Below are 21,949 nucleotides of genomic sequence, written 5' to 3' on the forward strand. Positions count from 1 at the left end.
TCTCTCCTTCTCCCTCTGTCCCTCCCTAGTTTGCTCTTTCTCTCTCTAAAATAAACAAGCAAAAAAAAAAAAATAAAATAAAATAAACAAGTAAATCTTAAAAAAAAATCTAGTTCCTCAAACTCCCTAGACCATTGGTTTTTTTTTTTTACTAAAGAATTCAAATAGAATGGGATTCAGTGAAGGCCCATGAATCTCCTGAAATTGTGTAAGACGTGTGTGTGCGCGCGTGTGTGTGTACACACACTTTTTTATGGTGTGGTTGAATCTACCAATGGATAGCCAGTATCCATTCTTCCCTGGTTCTTGTTACTACAAACAGATTTTATTCTGTCTGAAAGGTGCTTGTCCAAATAGCATGTGTCTGTTTTTCCACTTCTCTTGCACTTAGGGTTGTCCAACTTGTTGATGAGAATTTTAGGTTTTGTATGGATGATGGAGAGCCAGCAGGTGTCCTTTGTCCTTTTACCCTTCCATTCATTTTCCTTTTCACTACTCGGATTGCAGATGTGATGGTTGGAACTCCAAAGGTCATCTTGGGACTTAAAAAATGTCAGGTAAATATGATATTTTTAATATTTGTGTACTGAGGTAAAATGTATACACAATGAAACTTTCAGCTCTGAAATATACTGTTTAATAAGTTTAACACATGCATATCATGACCCACAATATTTCCATCACTCCCGAAAGATCCTTCATGTTTTCTCTTACTCAATCCTCATATTCCACCTAAGAAGCAACTACTAATCTCATTTGTATTTTCATATATTAATTTCATCTATTTAGAATTTTACAGAAAGGAGCCATATGCTCTTGACTCTTTTTTGCATCTAGCTTCTTGCACTTCGCATAATATTTTTGACAACCATTCATGTTGTTATGTGTATGGGTAGTTGTCTTAGCTTGGGCTGCTATAACAAAACAAAACAAAACAGAAAAACCCCTACAGATGGGGGGGCTTAAACAACAAATATTTATCTTTCATAGATCTAGAGGCTGGAAAGTTCAAAATCAAAGTGCCAGTGGATTCAGTGTCTGGTGAGAGCCCTCCTCCCACTCTGCAGGTTGGTTGCCTTCTTGCTGTATTCTTCTTTGGCCAAGAAAGAACATCTCTCTCAGGTTTCTTCTTCTGAGTACACTAATTCCATTTACAAGTGCTCCCCTGTCATGACCCAACTACTTGCCAAAGGCCTCACTACCGAGTACCATCGCATTGAGAATTAAGGCTTCAACAGATAACTTTTGGGGAGTGACACATTAAGTCCATAGCAGTAATTCATTGCTTTTTTTAAATTGCTGACTAGTATCTTAAGATGTGAATATACCACAGTTTCTTCATTTTTCTGTTGAGAAACATCTGGCCTGTTTCCAGATTTGGGCTATTGGGAACGAAGCTGCTATGCACATGTGTATATGGGTCTTTATGTGGATATATGGTTTCATTTCTCTTGGACAAATATAAAGAGTACAATGGTTGGGTCATAGGGTAGATGTATGTTTATCAAAAGACTGCCAGACAGTTTTTCAAAGTGGCTGTAAAATTTCACATTCCCATGAGCAATGTCCTCCAAATACCCACCATTTGCTTCAACGTGGATGGAACTGGAAGGTATTATGCTGAGTGAAGTAAGTCAATCAGAGAAGGACAAACATTATATGTTCTCATTCATTTGGGGAATATAAATAATAGTGAAAGGGAATAGAGGGGAAGGGAGAAGAAATGGGTAGGAAATATCAGAAAGGGAGACAGAACATAAAGACTCCTAACTCTGGGAAACGAACTAGGGGTGGTGGAAGGGGAGGAGTGCGGGGGGTGGGGGTGACTGGGTGACAGGCACTGAGGGGGGCACTTGACGGGATGAGCACTGGGTGTTATTCTGTATGTGGCAAATTGAACACCAATAAAAAATAAATTTATTATTAAAAAAATAAGCAATGTCCTCACTAACATTTGGTGTTGTCAAGCTTTTTTATTTCAGTTATTCTAGTGTGTGCAGTGGTATATGATTGAGTTTTAAATCTGTGATTCCCTGATGATTAATGATACAGAAGTCTTTTCAGGCAATTATTGGATGTTGCATGTTTAATGTGATCTTGGGGTAGAGAGTGAGACTTTCAAGAGACACAATCTACTAACAATAGGACTTGCTCAACCTGCTTTTAAAGGACAATGGGTATTGTCAACCGTTTAATGGGCCTTGCAAGTTTTAAGGAAGAACTGACATGCTTTGAAGAATACTAGGGTCTTTGTGGTAGGAAGGGAAAGAGAAAAGAGACGGGGGTGGGGTGGGGTTGGTGGGGGCGCTACTGGAGGCCAAAACAATTAAGAATTTCATTGGGGGTTTAAGTGAGTTCTTCGGTGAAGCGTGTCATATTAATGAACACTCTTCTCCATCATGGAAATTTCAAGCAAAGACTATGTTATTTACTCGTGCAGGAGTGAGCAAACTACTGCTAGCAGACCAAATGTGGGCTGCCGCCTTTTTAAAATGAATGCAATCTTACCGAAACATAGCCACATTCATCTGTTTATATACTGTCTGGAGCTGCTTTCATGATCACATAGCCTGCAAAGTTGAAAATGTTTACTATCTGGTCCTTTACAGCAAAATATCATCAACCCCTGTAGCACTAAATGGGGGCTGTTTGGGCAGAGTGGGCTGGGGAAAGGAGCTGCAATGTAGTGCTGGGTATTAGGTCAACATGGGAGAGGGGTAAGAATCTTGGAGGCTGGACCTGCTGGGTTCCAAACCCAAGGAAGAACACTTGTAGATTCTCCTGGCTTCGCAGCCAAGTATTTGAAGGTGGACCTAGCGATGCTGCCGGATAAAGAGCAGTTACTGGGATTCTTTTTTTAATTCGTCTTTTCACTTTGCTGCTATATACTCAGCTGTACACAGTAATTTAGATTGACATAGTCCTTACGTCCTAAGCTAGATGATACTGATGTGAAGGGACATGAAAAATCATGTGGTCAAGAAGAAGAATGCAAAACAACAGCCAGTATTGAAATACCCCTGCAGACCATGCAAATCCTTTTGTCTGACTTCACGTTAACTAAGCAATTAAACAAATCAATTTCTTCACCTCATTCACGGATTCAAGAGCAAACACAAATTTACGCTCTTCGACTGACTATAGCTCCCTCTATGAAATAAAAGCACTGACTTCCTGATTCAAATTGGTTTCCTGTGACCTTGGAGGTATGAGCCTGTTTCCTGTGGGCCTGATCACTCTTACATAAGCTCTAGGCAAGTACTGAAATTTAAGAAAGGCCCCATGGGCCAGCAGGAAGACTAGAGCACCGGGGTCCTATGGGACAGGGTTGGAATCTGCAAAGTTTACTAGTTTTGTGACCTGGAGAAAGTGATCTCATCTCTCTGAGCCTCCCAATTCGGTTTGCTCTATTAAATGAAATAGTATATTGAAAACCTTAACCCAGTGCCAGAATATATTAAGTGCTTTCCAAACAAAGTCTCCTTCTTCATCTTCTATGTGTAGGGCCAAGAGACCACACTTGGAACAATGGTGCTATAGGCTGAATCGTGTCCCCATGTTCCCCTCACAACCCCAAATCCATATATTGAAATTTGCTCCCCCTCCCCAGTATGATGGTACTTAGAGCTTGGGACTTTGAGGGGAAAATGTGTTTAGTTTAAGAGTAGGGCTCATGAGCGGATTAGTGCCCTTAGAAGAAGAGACACGGGAGCCCTGGTCCTCTCCACACATGCGCAGACAAGACGTCACGTGAGCACGCATGCTGCTAGGAGTCCAGAGAAGAAATCAGAGAACCTACCTTGCCAACACCTCGATCTCAGACCTCGAGGACTGAGAAAAAGAAATGTGTGCTGTTTAAGATGTCCCAGTCTGTGGTATTTTGTTATGGCGACCTGCGCTAAGACAGAGTGACCCAGTGAAGCTGTTGGGGAAAGCTCTCTCAACTGCTACTTATCTCCATTCCTCAGGATTTTACGGTGAATGTGGTGATTTAAGGAGCTATCTCAATACTTTGTACTTTTACAATGTCTGAAAGAGAGAACCCTCACCAGCCATTTGCTTCCCTATCATTCTGTTCTGACTCAGGATATTTTTTAATCTTTTGAGATATTTCAAGCCATTAGGAGATACTTTAAGTTTCAAAGTGTGCCTCGAACTGAACCGTATTTTATTGCAAGGCCAAGTAAGGATGAGAGTGGTGTTTTGGCGGAGGACATAATGGATTGGGAGGGCTATGTGTGCCTGGTTTTTCTTTTTTAAGAGAGTGTATTTTTTTCGGGGCGCAGTTTTAGGTTCACAGCAGTACTGAGCTCAAAAGTGTCCACATATACCCCTTGTCTCCCCATAGGCACAGCCTCCCACTCATCACCATCCCCCGGCAGAGCAGCACATTTGTTACAAGCAATGAAGCTACAGTGACACATCACTAACACTTGAAGTCCACTGTCTGCATTAGGGTTCCCTTTTGGTGTTGTACGACCTAGGATTTTGAACAGATGTATAATGACACGTATCTACCATTATATCATACAGAGTAGCTTCACTACCCTAAAAATCCTCCACGCTCTTGCCTCTTCCTCCCTCTGGGCCGATTTTGGGGGTAATTTAGGGATTCTAATTCAGACTCAGAATGACAGAATGTCTGATTCAAAGCTCCAAGTTCCTAATCACGATGTACTGCTGTGTTGTCAATAAATACCATTCTGTTCAGCAGCCAGCTCAGGGCATTTCAGGTGTGTTTGTTTGGATGTGGGAGTTTGAAATCTCAGAGTGCCAGCTGGGAATCTATTTCCTACTTTTGCCAGTTAGTGATCACATTTAATGAAAAAGCTTTGTTTAGATTCTTTTGTTTTGCTTCTTAGCCCCCTTTCTATCAGAGAGTAGACATAACACTGATGCCTGGTCGTGACAGAAGGTGATTGAGATAAGCGTAAAACTTGCCATGAAATACCAATTATATATCTATTAATGAGTTACGTGGAAACAGGTTTTTCATTCATGTCTAAAGGGGTCAACATAAATTATACAGAAATTTGCTCTTGCATTTAAAAAAAGCTCTGTGAAGTGCAGAGGGTGGTATGTTAGAATGTGGTTCCTTCATTTTGCTCCTACTGTGCACTGAAATAAAATTTTAAATATTTGTTTCTTTAATATTGCATGTAAAGTGGGCTGTCTGGTGGAGGAAAAGGCTGGAAACATTGTCAGCCTTCAGGAGAGCTGCAAGTTTCCCTGACAAGGCTAGAAAATCGATCCTAACTCCACCCATTGACTGTAAACTCCAGGAAGGCAGGGATTTGCCGTGTTCACCGATCTGTTCACTGATCTATCCCAGGGGCCGGAGCAGTGCTTGAAGAGAGAGGCTAATCAATCAGTATTGAGAAATGGAGGAATGGATAATGGAAGAAAGCATATGCATTTGTTTGGAGACATTTTTTTTACTAACCTTAAATACCAGAAAAAATAGTTTTAAGATTTCTTTCTATTTTTAATTTTTATTTTTTAAAGATTTTATTTATTTATTCATGAGAGACACACACACAGAGAGAGAGAGAGAGAGAGAGAGAGAGAGAGACAGGCAGAGGGAGAAGCAGGCTCCATGCAGGGAGCCTGATGTGGGACTCTATCCCAGGACTCCAGGATCACGTCCTGGGCTGAAGGTGGTGCTAAACCGCTGAGCCACCGGGGCTGCCCTCTATTTTTTTTTTTTTTTAATAAAAGGAAGTGAATCTGTAAATTCATGCCTTACATATGGCAAGAAGCTTCCTTTGAGCCATTTCTCATATATGCTCTTGCTTAAAAATAATCCAATAAAGAATGCAACATTTAAACATTTTAAGGCACTCTATCTCAGGCCTTGAGGCATGGGGCCCATGCAGCAGCATAAGGCAGGGGCCCCGTGTTCAGAAGGGCTTGGTTTAATGCTCTGCTGTTGCCATCTTGAAACTGATAAATTTTTTGAACAAGAAATTCCTTAGTTGCATTTTGTGTTGGGCCCAACAAACTACGTAGCTAGTCAGAGAACTGAGTTCATACATTACAAGGTCATCAAGTGCTAACTTATTGGAACAGAGTTTAGGGGAGCTAAAAGGATGTAAATAAAAATAAAAATTTTCAGGGGCACCTGGGTGGCTCAGTGATTGTCTGCCTTTGGCTTAGGGCATGATCCTGGGGTCCTGGGATTGAGTTCCGCATCAGGTTCCCCAGAGGGAGCCTGCTTCTCCCTCTGCCTATGTCTCTGCCTCTCTTTGTGTGTTTCTCATGAATAAAAAAAATAAAAATAAAAATTTTCAGGTCTATAATTGGTTGAGATTGCAGTACCCACATAAGATAGCCCTAGACAATCTAGAAGTCTCTAGAAATGGGCAAATTGTTCCAAATTATAGGAGAAAAGAAACAAAAGGCTGACAAAATTTAGGTGTCATAATGTGACACATTGTAGGTAAAGGAATATAAAGAGGTATCTCTGATGGTAGATCCTCCTAATGTCTCACAAAAATATTCTCATGAATATTCACACATAACAATAACCAAAAAAGCTTAGAATAAAGGGAAAAAAGACGTTACTAACAAAATCTGGGAGGGATTTCTCACAATGCTATGGCTTATTAGCTAGATAAAGAAAAAAATCTCTTACCCATGCTTTGGTTCATTAGACAGAGCAACCTACACCGAAGATGGGAAGATATTTGATTGTTCTTCCACTCTAGTCCAGTGCCTGAGGGATCTAGGATCTGTACCAATAGGAAAACTGGGTGGGCTTCACCTACCAAGAGAAAAAAAAAGAAATATAACATATCACTAATGTTCCTTAGTCTGTGGTTTTTCAATTATCAGTTGTCTGAACTATACTTAAGGGAGGAATGATGGTTATCAGTTTCAACTGAACTTGGTAAGGAGTGTTTGTAAAATTGCTCAGTGAAGACACCAGCTGTGCTAGTAAAGTTAATAGTTTGTTGTGAAAATGAAGGAGCCCAACTTGATTTCTACCTCCAATGGAAGAGTCGTTTCAGAGTAACTGAGAACACTATCAGATTCTACTGAGCCAACTGGATATGTGGCCAAAGGTGGCTTGTTTTTCTGTCATTGTTATCTTTGTCATCATCATCATCTCATTCTCTAATATGGGACTGTGGTTATGATGGCTTCAGAATATGGGGCTTCATGTGGGTCTTGTGATATGTCGCTAATCTCCGAATTGTCTTGTAGTGGTAATACCAGCACCCCTGACACTGAGGTGGGCACCATATTTTAACCAGGGAGGTCAGTGTCCACTGGTGGTGTGACCTCAACCCGAGCTTCAGTTTCCTCATCTATAAAATAAGGACAGTGGTAGCTGTCATACAGTTTTGCTACAAGGATTCTATTTTATGAAATGTATATAAGTATGTATGTGTTTAGTTGGTTTTGTTGTTTGTTTGGTTTTAGAGAGAGTGCAGATGCGTGAGTGGGGGGAAGTGGGAAAGGGCAGAAGGAGAAGGAGAGAAAATCCCAAGTAGACTCCCTGCTGAGTGGGGAGCCTGAGGCAGGCTTGATCCCATGACCTTGAGATCAGGACCTGAGCTGAAATCAAGAGTCAGATGCTCAACTGACTGTGCCACTCAGGTGCCCCTGTAAGTATGAATGTTTGTATGTAAACATTTAGGTATAGAGTAGGTGCTCAAAAATCACTAATTTCCTCCCCAATCTACCTTTTTGAAAGCACCATTTCTCCTAGGGCTTTACCTTGTATAACATTTTATCTTCTAGAAATTTTTGTGCTACAATTTAAAGCCAACGTGTCTAATTTTGATACTTAGCAACTTCATACATGCTAGAAGTTTTGATCAGTGTAATTTTACATTTGGATTACATAAATTTTCCCCATGAATTACACTTGTAGCGTTCTTGTATATAGAAGCAGTATTGCTCTGTGTTACCAGCTTGGGCTCAGCAGTCAGACTACTTTGCTTCAACATCCCAACCCTGCCACTTGTTAGTTGTGTGATATTGAGTATAATTCTGGTGCTAATTCCAAAATGTTTTTTCCACACACCAAGCAGTTCTCTAACACCAGTTGGGTGTTCTACAGTTCAACTCAATTCTGACACAATCTACATGGAGATAGTGTCAGATCCCACAGGTTAAGGGCTGAGCCCTACAAGATTCCCTCCACCCCCAACTTCAGCTGCCCATCCCAAATTCAGGTTTTCAACTGTGCTTCTGACTGACTGGCTATGTATTGGAAGTTCTAACAACTCCTTCATTAGTTTTGATGCGTTTGCTAGAGCGGCTCACAGAACTCAGAGAAACATTTTACTTACTAGATGACCAGTGTGTTATAAAAGAGTATAACTCAGGAACAGCCAGGTAGAAGAGATGCATAGGGCAAAGCATGGGGAAAGGGTACGGATCTGTCATGCCCTCTCCAGGTGCACCGCTCTCTCCACATCTCCGATGTTTACCAGCCTGGAAATTCTCTAAACCTGGTCTCTTTGGGTGTTTATGGAGGTTTCATTACATAGGTGTGGTTGATTAAATCATTGGTCACCGGCTGTGGATTCAACCTCTAATGCCCCTCCCTTCCTCAGGTCTCAGGGGGGTTGTAACTGAAAGTTCCAATCCTCCAACCAAGTGGTTGGTTGCCCTGGCAACCAGCCCCCATCCGTAGGTGCTTTCTAAAAGTCATCTCATTAACATAGAATCAGGTGTGATTGAAAGGGGTTTGTTATGAATAACCAAAGACGCTTCCTATTGCTCTGACCACTTAGGAAATTCCAAGGGCTTTAGGAGCTCTGAGCTAGAAACGGGGATGAAGACCAAACAAATTAATATTTCTTTTTTTTTTTTTTTAGAGTAGGATTCCAGAACTCTCACTCTTTTTTTTTTTTTTTAATTTATGATAGTCACAGAGAGAGAGAGAGAGAGGCAGAGGGAGAAGCAGGCTCCATGCACCGGGAGCCCGATGTGGGATTCGATCCCAGGTCTCCAGGATCGCGCCCTGGGCCAAAGGCAGGCGCCAAACCGCTGCGCCACCCAGGGATCCCCTATTTCTTTTTTTAAATAAAGATTTTATTTATTTATTCATGAAAGACACATTGAGAGGGAGAGAGAGAGAGAGGCAGAGACACAGGCAGAGGGAGAAGCAGGCTCCATGCAGGGAGCCCGACGTGGGACTCGATCCCGGGGTCTCCAGGATCACGCCTTGAGCCGAAGGCAGACGCTCAACCGCTGAGCCACCCAGGCATCCCTACAAATACATATTTCTTATAAATCACAATATCACATGGGCAAAAGTCACTCAACCTTTCTGCGCCTGTAAGGATAATGAGCGTAACATCTTCACAGGCTTAATTATAAGGTTATATGAGTTAACACGTGCCTACTTTTCAGAGCAGTTTCTGGCATAGAATAAGCTCCGAGTAAACATTAGCTATTATTTTTTTTATAGTAGTTACTAATGAAGAAAACCCAAGTATAAAAGTTTCCTCTTCCTATGGAATGTCCCTTTTCCTCGTATATAATAAATTTGCCAGGCACTGAGAACAGTTAGTGTCAAGATGGTGCTGTCAACCTGGGTCATTTGAGGATAGTTTCATAAATAGGTTTACAAACGGATAGTCAGAGTATAGGAGAACCACAAAGGATTCAGAGTATCCCCAGGACTAGTAACTGCTGAGTGCTCTTTCCGCCCCTACGCCTCAGGGTGTGAGGGGAGGAAACGGCCCCTGGGACAGAGGATGGGACAAGGCTGTGGGGTGCGGTGGGTGATGGCAGCTCTAGCCTGGGATGGAGATTAGGGAGCCAGCCAGAGAGGGAGCTGGGCAACTAAGGCCTCCGCCCTCCCTTCCTCTCTCCCTCCTGTCTCTCGCCTCTACCCTCTAGTGGCCAATCTGCAGGCCAAACTAGAAGAGTCCCCTGATGCAGTTCATCTGGGGCAGCCTCCCGTGTCACAGCAGGCTGCAGAAAGGGGAAGAGTGGGAACCCTGGACAGATGCAAGATGCCTGCTGTAATAATCATCCTGATTCTTGAACTTACAAATCTGGCAGTTTCATAAAGTTCTATCTGATTCTTCAGCAATAAGCGTGTCTACTTTTTGTGGAAAGAACATCTTTCATTGAAGGCTAATATCTGTTGAAGTGTGTGATATTTCTAAGAGCCCTCTATGTGTAGGACTTGTGTGTTGACCCTCTAATGGGGTCAATAAGTCTCTTAAATAGAGAAATTAGGTTTCCTGGGGGAAAAATACTATCTTAAGCCAAAGCCAGTCATCTTGTATGTATCAGCTCTTGGCCATGAGAGGGATAAGGTTTGAGGTTTCATTGGGCTCAGTCCGGTCCATCTCCAAAAAACGTAGACTCCATACATATGTCTTACTGTATAAATGAAGACCTATGACACAGGCAAAAGGACAGACGTAAAACTTTATCCTTGAAGACTCTGGTGTTCTTCTAATTCATCTATACCAAAGGACCTCTATCAGTTATTCTGTTGCTTCTTGTTCACAAAGACATCTCCTATAGCTTCTGGAACACATTGTTTTGTTTATTTATTTTTTTTTTAAATTTTTATTTATTTATGATAGTCACAGAGAGAGAGAGAGAGAGGCAGAGACACAGGCAGAGGGAGAAGCAGGCTCCATGCACCAGGAGCCCGATGTGGGATTCGATCCCGGGTCTCCAGGATCACGCCCTGAGCCAAAGGCAGGCGCCAAACCGCTGCGCCACCCAGGGATCCCCTGGAACACATTGTTTTGAACTGCAAAGCCTTGATTATTGTTACAAATGCAGCCTCCTCTTCTCCTTTAGCAGGTTTTGGCACAAACTTGGTTCCCTGTAGGGACTGCCTTGATAGATCCCTCCCTCTCTTCTGCTAACAAAGATTATCAAGTGGGCTCCTAATGGAGTTCACTGACAGCCCTCTTTCCTGGCACGGTCCCCTTACTTCTTGCAATCGGACCAGGAGGGGGCAAGATGGTGTCTCAGATTTTTATTATAGAACTTTCTTTGGATCTCTGGGGTTCAACTTGCACATTTAATAAGAAAGTTTGCACACACTCACTCACTCACTCACTCAGTCTTATTCATCCCCAGACCTACTCCATTGTTTCCTAAACTTTTTGGAATCAATTAAAAAGATCATTCAGCTTCCTTGTCATCATATCTCTGACACAATAATAGAACCCAGAACCTTTAAAACTTCACTAAAAGGGCATAAATTCCTTCCCTGCACCCACTGAAAATGACTTCCCATGTTTCTCTTTATCTGGGGGATTTGTGTGGTTGTTTTTATACTAGGCTGTTGGGAGTTTAATGCTAAGTGCTTCATTAACAATGCTTTGTGCTTTAGAAAAATTTGAAACAGATAAATCCTGACTGTGAACAGAACTTATTTATTTTATTCTTTGTGCTTAACATCACAGAGAACAGTTTTGTTTGTACTTCAAGATACGGAAAAGCAGTATTTTACAAACCACAGCCACAGAGATAGAATTAATTAGTGGAAGGATAATAATGGCTTTACAATTCAAAAATAAATGTTTGTTTCTATCAGTAATAAAAGGATGAAGATTGCTACATTGAGAGAAGAGAAAAAAAGGAAAAAAAAAAACCCCACGCATATTCCTGGAATGACAGGGCAAACTCATGGGTACACTAACAATTGAATTTGTACAGAAAATAATTAAAATGGGAAATTTCTAGTTTCGCTTTCTTTACTTGAAGTGATTTTGTGACTCTCATCTTGGCAATATTTGCAGTAATTCAGCTACCATTGCAGAATAACCTTGAGTCATTTTCTCTTCAGTCTGGTACTGTGTGACAGTATTATTCTAACTAATCCACAGACAAGTGACAATAGTGAGTCTTCTCCAACACTGGCAACAGCTCCCTCCCAAACCTGTCCCCCTACCCAGCCATGCAAAGCAACAGATGCAAACTTGAATCTGACTGGGAACTTAAACAGCATATCAACCTTGCTCCAAATTTAAAAAACTCACTTCTGCAACATCTCTGGGAGATGGCCACACAGTGTCTGCTTATTCTTTATGAAGGGTTCCATTTCATGTGTATCTAAATGCTAGGCCTTGTTACTGAGCGAACATCTGCCTCCCTGGAACTTTCTGGCTGCTGGTTCTAGGAAACTGATGAAACATCACAGCTTGTTCTTTCTTCTATATGATATACTTCTTCAAAGAATTGGCGAATCAGTATCATGTTTCTCTAAGTTTCCTTGGTTTAGGATAAATATCTGTGATTTCCACATTATTCACTGTCCTGGCGGCTTGCCTTGATCCATTTTCTAACTTACAAAAGTTCTTTAGGTGGAACATCTAGAAATGCGTGAAAGGTATGGATGCTGGTCTTATCAGTACTATTAGGCCTTAGGATGATGATCCCAAATACCTATCCATGTAGACTAAAAATTTCATTTTTATGTGGACATATGATGCTGTGGGCTTCAAATGAACTTGGAATTGTCTAAATAACCTAATGTCTTTTCCAAATGACTTGAGGTGAAACATGGTCTTTCATTCTAAACTTCAAAAATAAATTTTTGGTATCTATATGCAGAACTTACTAGTTATCCTATTAAAATATTATGTTGGGTTGGGGGGGGGAACGCCTGGGTGGCTCAGTTGGTGAAGCATCTGCCTTTGGCTCAGGTCATGATCTGAGGGGCCTGGATCAAGCCCTACATTGGGCTCCCTGCTCAGCAGGGAGTTGGCTTCCCCTCTCCCTTTGCCTCCCACTTTCCCTACTCATGCTCTCTCTCTCTCTGTGTCAAATAAATAAATAAATAAATAAATAAATAAATAAATAAATAAATAAATAAAAATCTTAAAAAAAATATTATGTTGGGGGCATGTGGATGGCTCAGTTGGTTGAGTGTCTGGATCTTGATCTTTAGCTCAGGTCATGATCTCATGGGTCGTGGGGTTGAGTCCCAGGTTGGGCTCCATGCTGAGCATGCTTAAGATTCTTTCTCTTAAAAAAAAAAAAAAAAAAGATTCTTTCTCTTCCTCTCCCTCTACCCCTCTCCCTGTTCACAGAAGTTCTCTCTCTATCTCTCTCTAAAAATAAATATATAAAATATTAAAAAAATAAAGAATTAACATTTATTTGAGGTAGGAGATAATATGGCAGCGTAGTAAGAGGACCTTAAGCTTGCCTCATCCCTTGAACACAGCTAGGTAACTGTCGAATTGTTCTGAATACTCAAAAAATCAACCTAAGGACTGATAGAACAAACCACACAACTAGAGGGAGAGGAGAGGCCACATTGAGGAAGGAACAGGGAAGATAATCACAGGAAGGGGCAGTGGTAGAGAATATGCCTCTTGCTGCTGCACAAAACACATATGGCCGGTGATGACACCAAACAGCTAACTCCCAGAGAGACCTAAATGGCACATCTTGGCACATGTGGCTCTTCCAGGTAGAAGGGCCGGATCCCTGCATGTTATACAAAGAACATCTCAAGGACTAAAGAAGAGAACAAGATGATCTTTCTGTTCCTACAATGGTAGAATTGTTATGTGGAAGAGAGATATAATTTTTTGTCTGTGATACAAAAAAAGCCAGAAAGAAGGCAGCAACAAGGAATCAGATTTTGGAGCAACAGAGAGTAATTTCATTTGAACTAGGTTTTAAACATTTTGTACAACTTAAGCAATACTGTTTGCTTACTGAGGCATCTGGGTGGCTCATCTGGTTAAGGGTCTGACTCTTGATTTTGGCTCAGGTCATGATCTCAGGGTTGTGAGTGAGATCACGCTCTGAGTCAGGCTCCGTGCTTAGCAGGAGTCTGCTGGAGATTCTCTCTCCATCTTCCTCTGCCACTCTCTTCCCCATGCTTTCTCTCTCTCTCTCTAATAACTAAATATATCTTAAAAAAATACTGTTTGCTTGTCTGCTTTTGTCACCATACTGTATGTTACATCCTCATGACTCATTTTATAATTGGCTTTTTGACCATCTTCACCTATTTTGCCCAATTCCTGCTTCTGGCAACCACCAGCCTGTTTCCTGTACCTATGAGCTTGGTGGTGGTGGTTGTTTAGATTCCACATATAAGTGAGATCATATGGTATTTGTTTTTCTCTGACTTATTTCAATTAGCAGAATATCCTGAAGTTCCATCCATGTAACAACAGGTGGCAAAATTTCATTCTTTATGGCTGAGTAATGTTCCATTGTGTGTGTATGCCACATTTTCTTTGTTTATCTATCAGTGGACACTTGGGTTTTTTCTATATCTTGGCTATTATAAATGATGCTGCACTGAACATGGGGATGCAGATTTCTTTTCAAACCATTTTTGTTTATAATTATCCAGACAGTATTCTGTAGATATAAATATATGATCATGTATGTGCCTACAACATTGTATATAACAAAAATGAATTATATTTAATATACTGTTTTGTAACTCTCTTTTTAACTTAATAGTTGTAAAACTGTTTCCACATCAGAATATATATATATAGATAGATAGATCCAATGAATATCAGTATATGTATTTATCCAGTGAATATATATCTCAGCTTCATAAAATGCACAGTATTCCATTATATAGATTGCTATAGTTTTTAATCAATCCTCTTTTATTGGTCATTAGGTTGTTCACATTTAAAAAAAAATTTTTTATTGGAGTTCAACTTGCCAACATATAGCATAACACCTGGTGCTCATCCTGTCAAGTGCTCCTGGTTGTTCACATTTTTTATATGTTTTCCATGTTTTAACATAAAACTTTTTTTGGTTTTATTATAAAACATGTGCAATGAACATAATATTCTGATAATTTAAAAATGTTATGTTTATTCCAACTCAATACTTTGGATTTTAATTATATCATTCAATGTATTAGCTTCAAATATCATGGCATCTGAAAATGTGAAAAACATGCCTTTTAAATCTCCTTGATACAGAAAGCACATCGCTAGAGCCTTTGCCCTGGTAGACATTGATATGTTAGTTGTGTGTCAATAGCAGCATGGAAGATTTTGTAAGTTTATACTGATAACAACAACAGAAAGACAAATCACCAGTGTTCAGTTATTCAACTGCTATTTCTGAGTGCCTGTGATGTGTCAAAAACAGTGCCAGGTATGGCAGATTATTGTGGTAACAGATTACAATTTGTTCATACTCAGTATCTGGGCCCTTGAGTATTCTGAGTCTGGGCTTAGCTATTCGACTTCCTTTGGCCAATAGGATAATAGAAAATAGGACATGAGCAGAAGCTTGGAAAATGTGCATTAGGGCTCACTCTCTTTTGCTGGTCCTAGATAACCTGAATGTCCAGCATGTGGATTAGCCCACGCTACAGTGTTGGTGATATGTGGCCCTCTCACCCTCACCACTTCACTTAGCAGTTCAGCACCAAGTGCCAGGCATGTGAGTGAGGCCATCCTGGACCAATTGGTCCCTAGCAAACTGCCCAGCCAATGAGAATTGTGGGAATGAACTCAGAGGAGACCAGCAGCAAAACTGCTCAGCTGAGCCCAGCGCCAATTTTCAAACCACGTAATCAGAAGCTAACAATTGATTGTTGCTTTAGTCCACTGATTTTTGGGGAGGCTTTTCACACAGCAAAAGCCACAGTGGAGAATATATCACACAAACCCTGGCTTCATGAAAACAAAATTTCTAGTAAGATTCTTTTTTTTAAAAAGATTTATTTATTTACGAGAGAGAGAGAGAGAGAGAAGCAGGCAGAGACATAGGCAGAAGGAGAAGCAGGCTCCATGCAGGGAGCCGGATGTGGGATTTGATCCTGGATTCCAGGACATGCCCTGAGCTGAAGGCAGACGCTCCACCGCTGAGCCACCCAGGCGTCCCTCTAGTAAGGATCTTGACAGATGTGGTAAGTTATTGAATTTGTCACCTCTACTTATATGCATTCCCTTTTTCACGTGACTTTTCAATTACTCCCACTAGATGCAGAGCATTCTTCCTAGGCTTCTCCATGTCATCTGCATTGATTCAAGAAATGTAAGAGGAAGTGATGGTATGCCAGTTTCTTGCCAAATTCTTTTTTTTTAAAAATATTTTATTTTTAAGTCATCTCTATACCCAATGTGAGGCTCAAACTCACAACCCCAAGATCAAGAGTTACATGCTGTACTGACTGAGCCAGTGAGGTGCCCCCGAGCCAAATTTTTAAGAGCCATCTGTGTTTCCACCCTTCCTCTTGTGCTTCTGTACCATGAAAAGAAGACAAAGGACACATGGTGCTTACCTGGACCCAATCTGCAGCATGGCACCAAGCCCATGTGAGGCCAGCTCACATGAGCCAGCCCTTAGTCAAACTGCAGATGTGCAAGCAAGGAGAAATTATTATTGTTTTATGCCTCTAGTTTCAGGGCGGTTTGTTATGCTGCATTTTGGCGGCAATATCTAACTGATGAAGTGGAGATACTTCAAGATATTGCTAAATCAACAGTATCCTTTCAAGAAACAAAGTCACATATCATAGTAAATTACTATGGATTGGATTTTTTTTAGTTTTTATTTTAATTCCAGTTAACAAAGTGTTATGTTAGTTTCAGGTGTATAATATAGTGATTCAATATTTCCATACATCACCTGGTGCTCATCACGACAGGTGCACTCCTTAATCCTCATCACCTGTTTCACCACTCCCCCCCCCCCCACTCCCTTCCCCTCTGGTAACCAGCAGTGTGTTCTTTATAATTAAGAGTCTGTTTCTTGATTTTTCTCTTTCTCTTTTTTCCCCTTTGCTCATCTATTTTGTTTCTTAAATTCCACATCTGAGTGAGATCACATTGTATTTGTCTTTCACTGACTGGCTTATTTCCCTTAGCATTATACTCTCTAGCTCCATCCATGTCATTGCAAATGGCAAGATTTCAGTCTTTTTTATGGCTGAGTAATATTCCATTGTATATATGTACCACATCTGTTTTATCCGTTCATGGATTGATGGACACTTGGGCTGCTTCCAAGTGAATTTTACTTACTAAGAAATTTTTACTTTAGGTCAAACTAAAATAGTTGGCACTCAACTACTACTTAGAAATCATGGGTCATAGCAACATCTGGGAACTGATGGTTTTAATATTGCAGTTGCCATACTTTTAGGATGAACGGTCATTTGGTCCCATTTCTTGATATCACTATTGCTACAATACTGTTACTCAAGATTGTTCCTGGGCACCTTCAATACCAGTTGACTTGTCCTCTTTTTCCTTTATTATGCCAATGGCAAGTGATGCCTAAAGTGTTAATAGTTAGTGGAAATCTAAGATTTCCATTAGATATTTGCACTTAGTAGGAAGTTTCTTAAACATCCAAAGGACTTCAGCACTCAAAGGAGTTATGCTATAGTCATGGTCTGGAATTTAAGAAACAAAACAAATGAGCAAGGGAAAAAAGAGAGACAAAGCAAGCAACAGACTCTTTAATTATAGAGAACACACACTGCTGGTTACCAGAGGGAGTGGAGGGATGGGGAAACAGGTGATGGGGATTAATGAATGCACCTGTTGTGATGAGCATTGGATATATGGAAGCACTGAATCACTATACTGTACATCTGAAACTAATGTAATGTTGTATGTTGACTAACTGGAATGGAAATAAAGACTTAAAATAATGGTCTGGCATGAAGAGGGGCTTACATTTTGGAATGGACCATATTCCTGCTATGAAAGTCACAAAAACACAGACTATTCCAATAAAGCCTATTTGTAACATTGGCCCTGCTGGTATGCAAGAACCAGTATGAGAGTGTTATTGTTCTAAATTTTGAATTCACCAAGGTCTGATATTTTTGTAAATCTCAATAAAAATGAAACTCTAGCAGTTGCAGCAAAGTAAAATTGCCGTAAAGTTTCTTATTTGGTTACTCCTCAGTTTCTGTACTTAATCTTGTGAACTGGCAACAAACAATTCACAGTCCAGGCCCAGACTACAGGACACACTATCAGTAGTGTGGCAGTGAGATATTCTGGACAGGAGGGGATGTTAGATACAGGCTCTGTTTTTTTTTCCCCTTGACAATACCACAACCATCTCACTGTCTCAAACCAACAGAAAGTGGTAAGCATGAAGGTATCACTGTTTAGAGGCTATCAGTATTAAATATAATAATACTCAGTTATGAGTCATGGTGAGATGATACAATTAATACAATTAATCTTTATCATTTTTTGGTCTTGTAATACATGAGAGGAATTAACCCATCATATATATACTGAGCATCTACATGTGTGAGACACTGTCCTAAGAGCTATGGATAAATCACTGTATAAAACAGATAATCCAGGCACCTGGGTGGCTCAGTGGTTGAGCATCTGCCTTTGGCTCAGGTCATGATCCCGGGGTCCTGGGATCGAGTCCCACATCGGGCTCTCCACAGGGAGCCTGCTTCTCCCTCTGCCTGTGTCTCTGCCTCTCTCTCTGTGTTTCTCATGAATAAATAAACTTTTTTTTAAAAAACAGATAAGCCTTGGCCCTTACAAAGCTTATGTTGTGATAGAAGTCTTCAAAATTTAGAATCAGTTTTGAAAGGACCCTACATTTTCTCCCTACTGCTACTGGCACAAATGCTTGATAAACCTCATTAACTTTATCACAATTAATTCTTAGCTTCTTTCTTTCATGACATTTTTAAAACTAGTTTGGATGATTTGTATTCATTTCCTGACCTGGAGGTATAATTTTGGAGTACTCCTCATTTGTCCTTTTCTGAGCAGTTTTTTATTTTTGATTTTTTTCTCAGCAATTTTTTTAAAAAAAGTTTAAAAGTTGCATTGTGAAGGTGTCTCTGATCAATTCTTTCATTTTTATTAATATGACCATGCCCTTCATGGAAAAATGAGGAATAGAAAGAGGAAAAAGACTACTGATTTGCAGAAGTGCATGCCTGAAAGTGAAAATTATAAAACAGGAAGTTCAGCTTACCATTTTTTAACATGCAAACATTAACCACGATAATTATTTTTAAGTACTAATCTACATGATGGATTCTGGAAAATAAGTTTATGAAATGAATTATCCTGAGAACTGCTAGTGGATAATAAATTGCAATGGAAATGCGAATGACCTTTCCAGCATTAACAGCACTGGCAAATACCTGCAGAAGCCAAATCTGTCATTTATAGGCAAGTTGACAGGTGGCTCTTAATGCTGTGTGGCTTGGAGCAAGTGACTTCAGTGCTCTGGATCTAAGTTTCCTTATCTGTAAAATGGTGATAGAATGGTACCTTTCACATAGGGCTGCTATGAGGATTAACATGATATTCTATGTAAGGTGCTTAACATGGTGACTTGTATATTAAGTGCTTAGTAAGTGTTAGTGATTCTGGAGTGGATTGAGGCTGTTGTATGGACCTAAGTTTTTATGTTTGATTTCTTTTTTAAAAATAATTTATTTATTTGAGAGAGAGCGCTCAAGTAGGGGGAGGGGCAGAGGGAGAGGGAGAGAGAGGCAAAGAAGCAGACTCCCTGCTGAGTGCAGAACCCCACAGGGGCTTGGGAGGTTCAATCCCAGGACCCCGAGATCATGACCTGAGTTGAAACCAAGAGTTGGAGGCTTAACTGACTGAGCCATCCATCCTCCCCTATATTTAATTTCGGAACATTTTTAGAAACAGCTGTCAGAAAGCAATTCCTTTGCTGGTTCTCCAGGTACAGAGTGAACTAGAATGATAATTTTAAGATTCCTAAGGGAATGACTATTTGGGTTTCTTAATATAATTATTTCAAGAGACAAAAAGGCATTTAAAAAAATCCTAATTTCAGCATCCTACCAAATATCAGTAGCAGTCTCCTCGGAATTAACAAGAAAAGAGTGGGTTCAGAGCCTATAATGGAATTCAGCCAAGTTCCAAGAAGTAGATTCTAAAGGTCATGAGTCATTGGTCAGAGAAAGCAGACTCCTTTGCTTGTTTCCAGAGCAGAATGTTCTCTGAAGACATTTCCTCCTAACCTGTTCAATGATTTCCTGCCTCTTCACTGCTACAATTTGCTACTTCAAACAGGCTTGGCACAGTCACCCTGGTACCCAAACCTGTCATCTAAAGAGCCCATAGCCTAGAAGAGACTGTTCCTTCTGGGCCCTGACCGAAATAACTTGATGAGAGCCTCCCTCTCTTTCAGGACATCACTAGCAAATCCTTGCTTCTTAGAGGTTGGAACTCTAAAAGCTTCATGTTCTGGAACACTACTCTGAACGCAGAATTATGCTTACTTTAATAAAAATTTGCTAGCTACCATTAGCTATACATTTAGAAATAAAACTGTGACATCATTCTTAGAAGCAAATATATCTTGGAGAATAGCATAGTTTCTGAAGTATCATAGTTTGATACCTTTATCAATTTAAGAATAAATGTACAAGCTCTTTTTTTTTTTTAACAGTAGGAAGGTTTGTGGTTTCCTTTTTTCCTGGAAATTTAATTTTTATTCCACTTCAATCATACATCTTATCCTATCTCTATCCACTTAGAAAATATATATAAGAATCAAAATTAATTTTTAAAAATTCTCATGATCATTCATCTTTATGTACAAAAACATTCGTCGTTGTTGGATTGACTATGTTGGCTATTACTAGGACACAACTGAACACACTATAAATATTGTACACAAGTCAGTACATAATTATTAAAGATTAAAAGTAAAAATTTGTTAAGTGGCTCTCCTAGGGCGCCTGGGTGGCTCAGTTGGCTGAGTGACTGACTCTTGGTTTGGGCTCAGGTCATGATCTCGGAGTCTGGGTCATGGATGGAGTTCCCGTGTGGGCTCTGCACTCAACAGGGAGTCTGCTTAGAGTTTCTCTCTCCCTCCCCTTCTGCCCTCCCCCTGTCTGTGCTCTTGCTCTGTCTCTCTCTCAAATAAATAAATAAAATCTTTTAAAAAGTGCCTCTCTTGACTCCTAACTCTGGGAAACAAACAAGGGGTGGTGAAAAGGGAGGGGGTGGGGGGTGGGGGTGACTGGGTGACGGGCACTGAGGGGGGCACTTGATGGGATGAGCACTGGGTGTTATGCTATATGTTGGCAAATTGAACTCCAATGAAAAAAATATGTAAAAAAATTTTTTTTTAAAAAAGTGCCTCTCTTGATGACATGACGGGATTTTTTTTAGTTCACCTATATTTCTGGATGAATGTTAATTAATTACACAAAGAGACAGAATTCCCCAAGTCTGTTCCCACTGTTTGCTCTTCTAGATGTAAGTACTGATCACCCTTCATATAACTAAGAAGATGGGAATATAACTGACAAAAGTTAAGGGTACAGAACTCTATTCTTTTAATTCCTAAATTATATGCCAATATAAGATAGTCACATATCATCAAGAATACATTTTAATGATCTATTATTTGACAACTCAATCAGGTACTTCTATATTCTTGAATGCAAAAAACCTGGAAATGACCTCTCACGCTGAAGAATTTGTTACCAAGTCATTAGACTCATTTGCTTTTTTGAGAGCAATACTAATATTGCTAATTATTTTTTTACACCCACATATTTTAATCCTGTGGGGGGAAACATATAATAGTAACACTTAGGACAGGAGAGAAATAAAGTAATAGAAGTATAATTCTGTAAAGGCAGGTTGCGAAGGGGTTGGTATCACCAGTTTTAGGTAAGAGTATATAGGAAAGTTAGGATCTCGAAATGGATTTTCTTTAAATTCTTGGTGCCCATATATCCTTGGGAAGGCTGTGTATGCCCTGGATAACCCTACAGTTTGAAGACTGTTATGCAGATAGAATGAGAGTGACAAAGCCATTTTAAGAAATTCCACTTATGGGGATGCCTGGGTGGCTCAGTGGTTGAGCGTCTGCTTTTGGCTTAGGGTGTGATCCCCAGATACGGGATCAGGTCCTGCATCGGGCTCCATGTGGAGAGCCTGCTTCTCCCTCTGCCTGTTTCTCTGCCTCTCTCTCTCTCTCTCTCTCATTAATAAATAAATAAAATCTTTAAAAATAA

The 21,949-nt window shown here is 40.2% G+C and overlaps 1 long non-coding RNA gene across 3 annotated transcripts in view; it reads right to left on the minus strand.

Annotated features, from left to right (window-relative positions):
- LOC140627211 (uncharacterized) overlaps positions 1 to 21,949 on the minus strand; it is a 117,043-nt gene that overhangs the window by 26,094 nt on the left and 69,000 nt on the right. For 2 of the 3 annotated variants that reach the window (XR_012026071.1, XR_012026070.1), the window contains exon 3: positions 6,635 to 6,763. This is a non-coding gene — a long non-coding RNA (uncharacterized lncRNA). Of the gene's footprint in view, positions 1 to 6,634; positions 6,764 to 8,300; positions 8,591 to 21,949 lie in introns of those variants that run through there. The other variant, XR_012026069.1, reaches the window with a different exon arrangement.

This window comes from Canis lupus, chromosome X, assembly GCF_048164855.1.
Source record: "Canis lupus baileyi chromosome X, mCanLup2.hap1, whole genome shotgun sequence".
Taxonomy (NCBI): domain Eukaryota; kingdom Metazoa; phylum Chordata; class Mammalia; order Carnivora; family Canidae; genus Canis; species Canis lupus.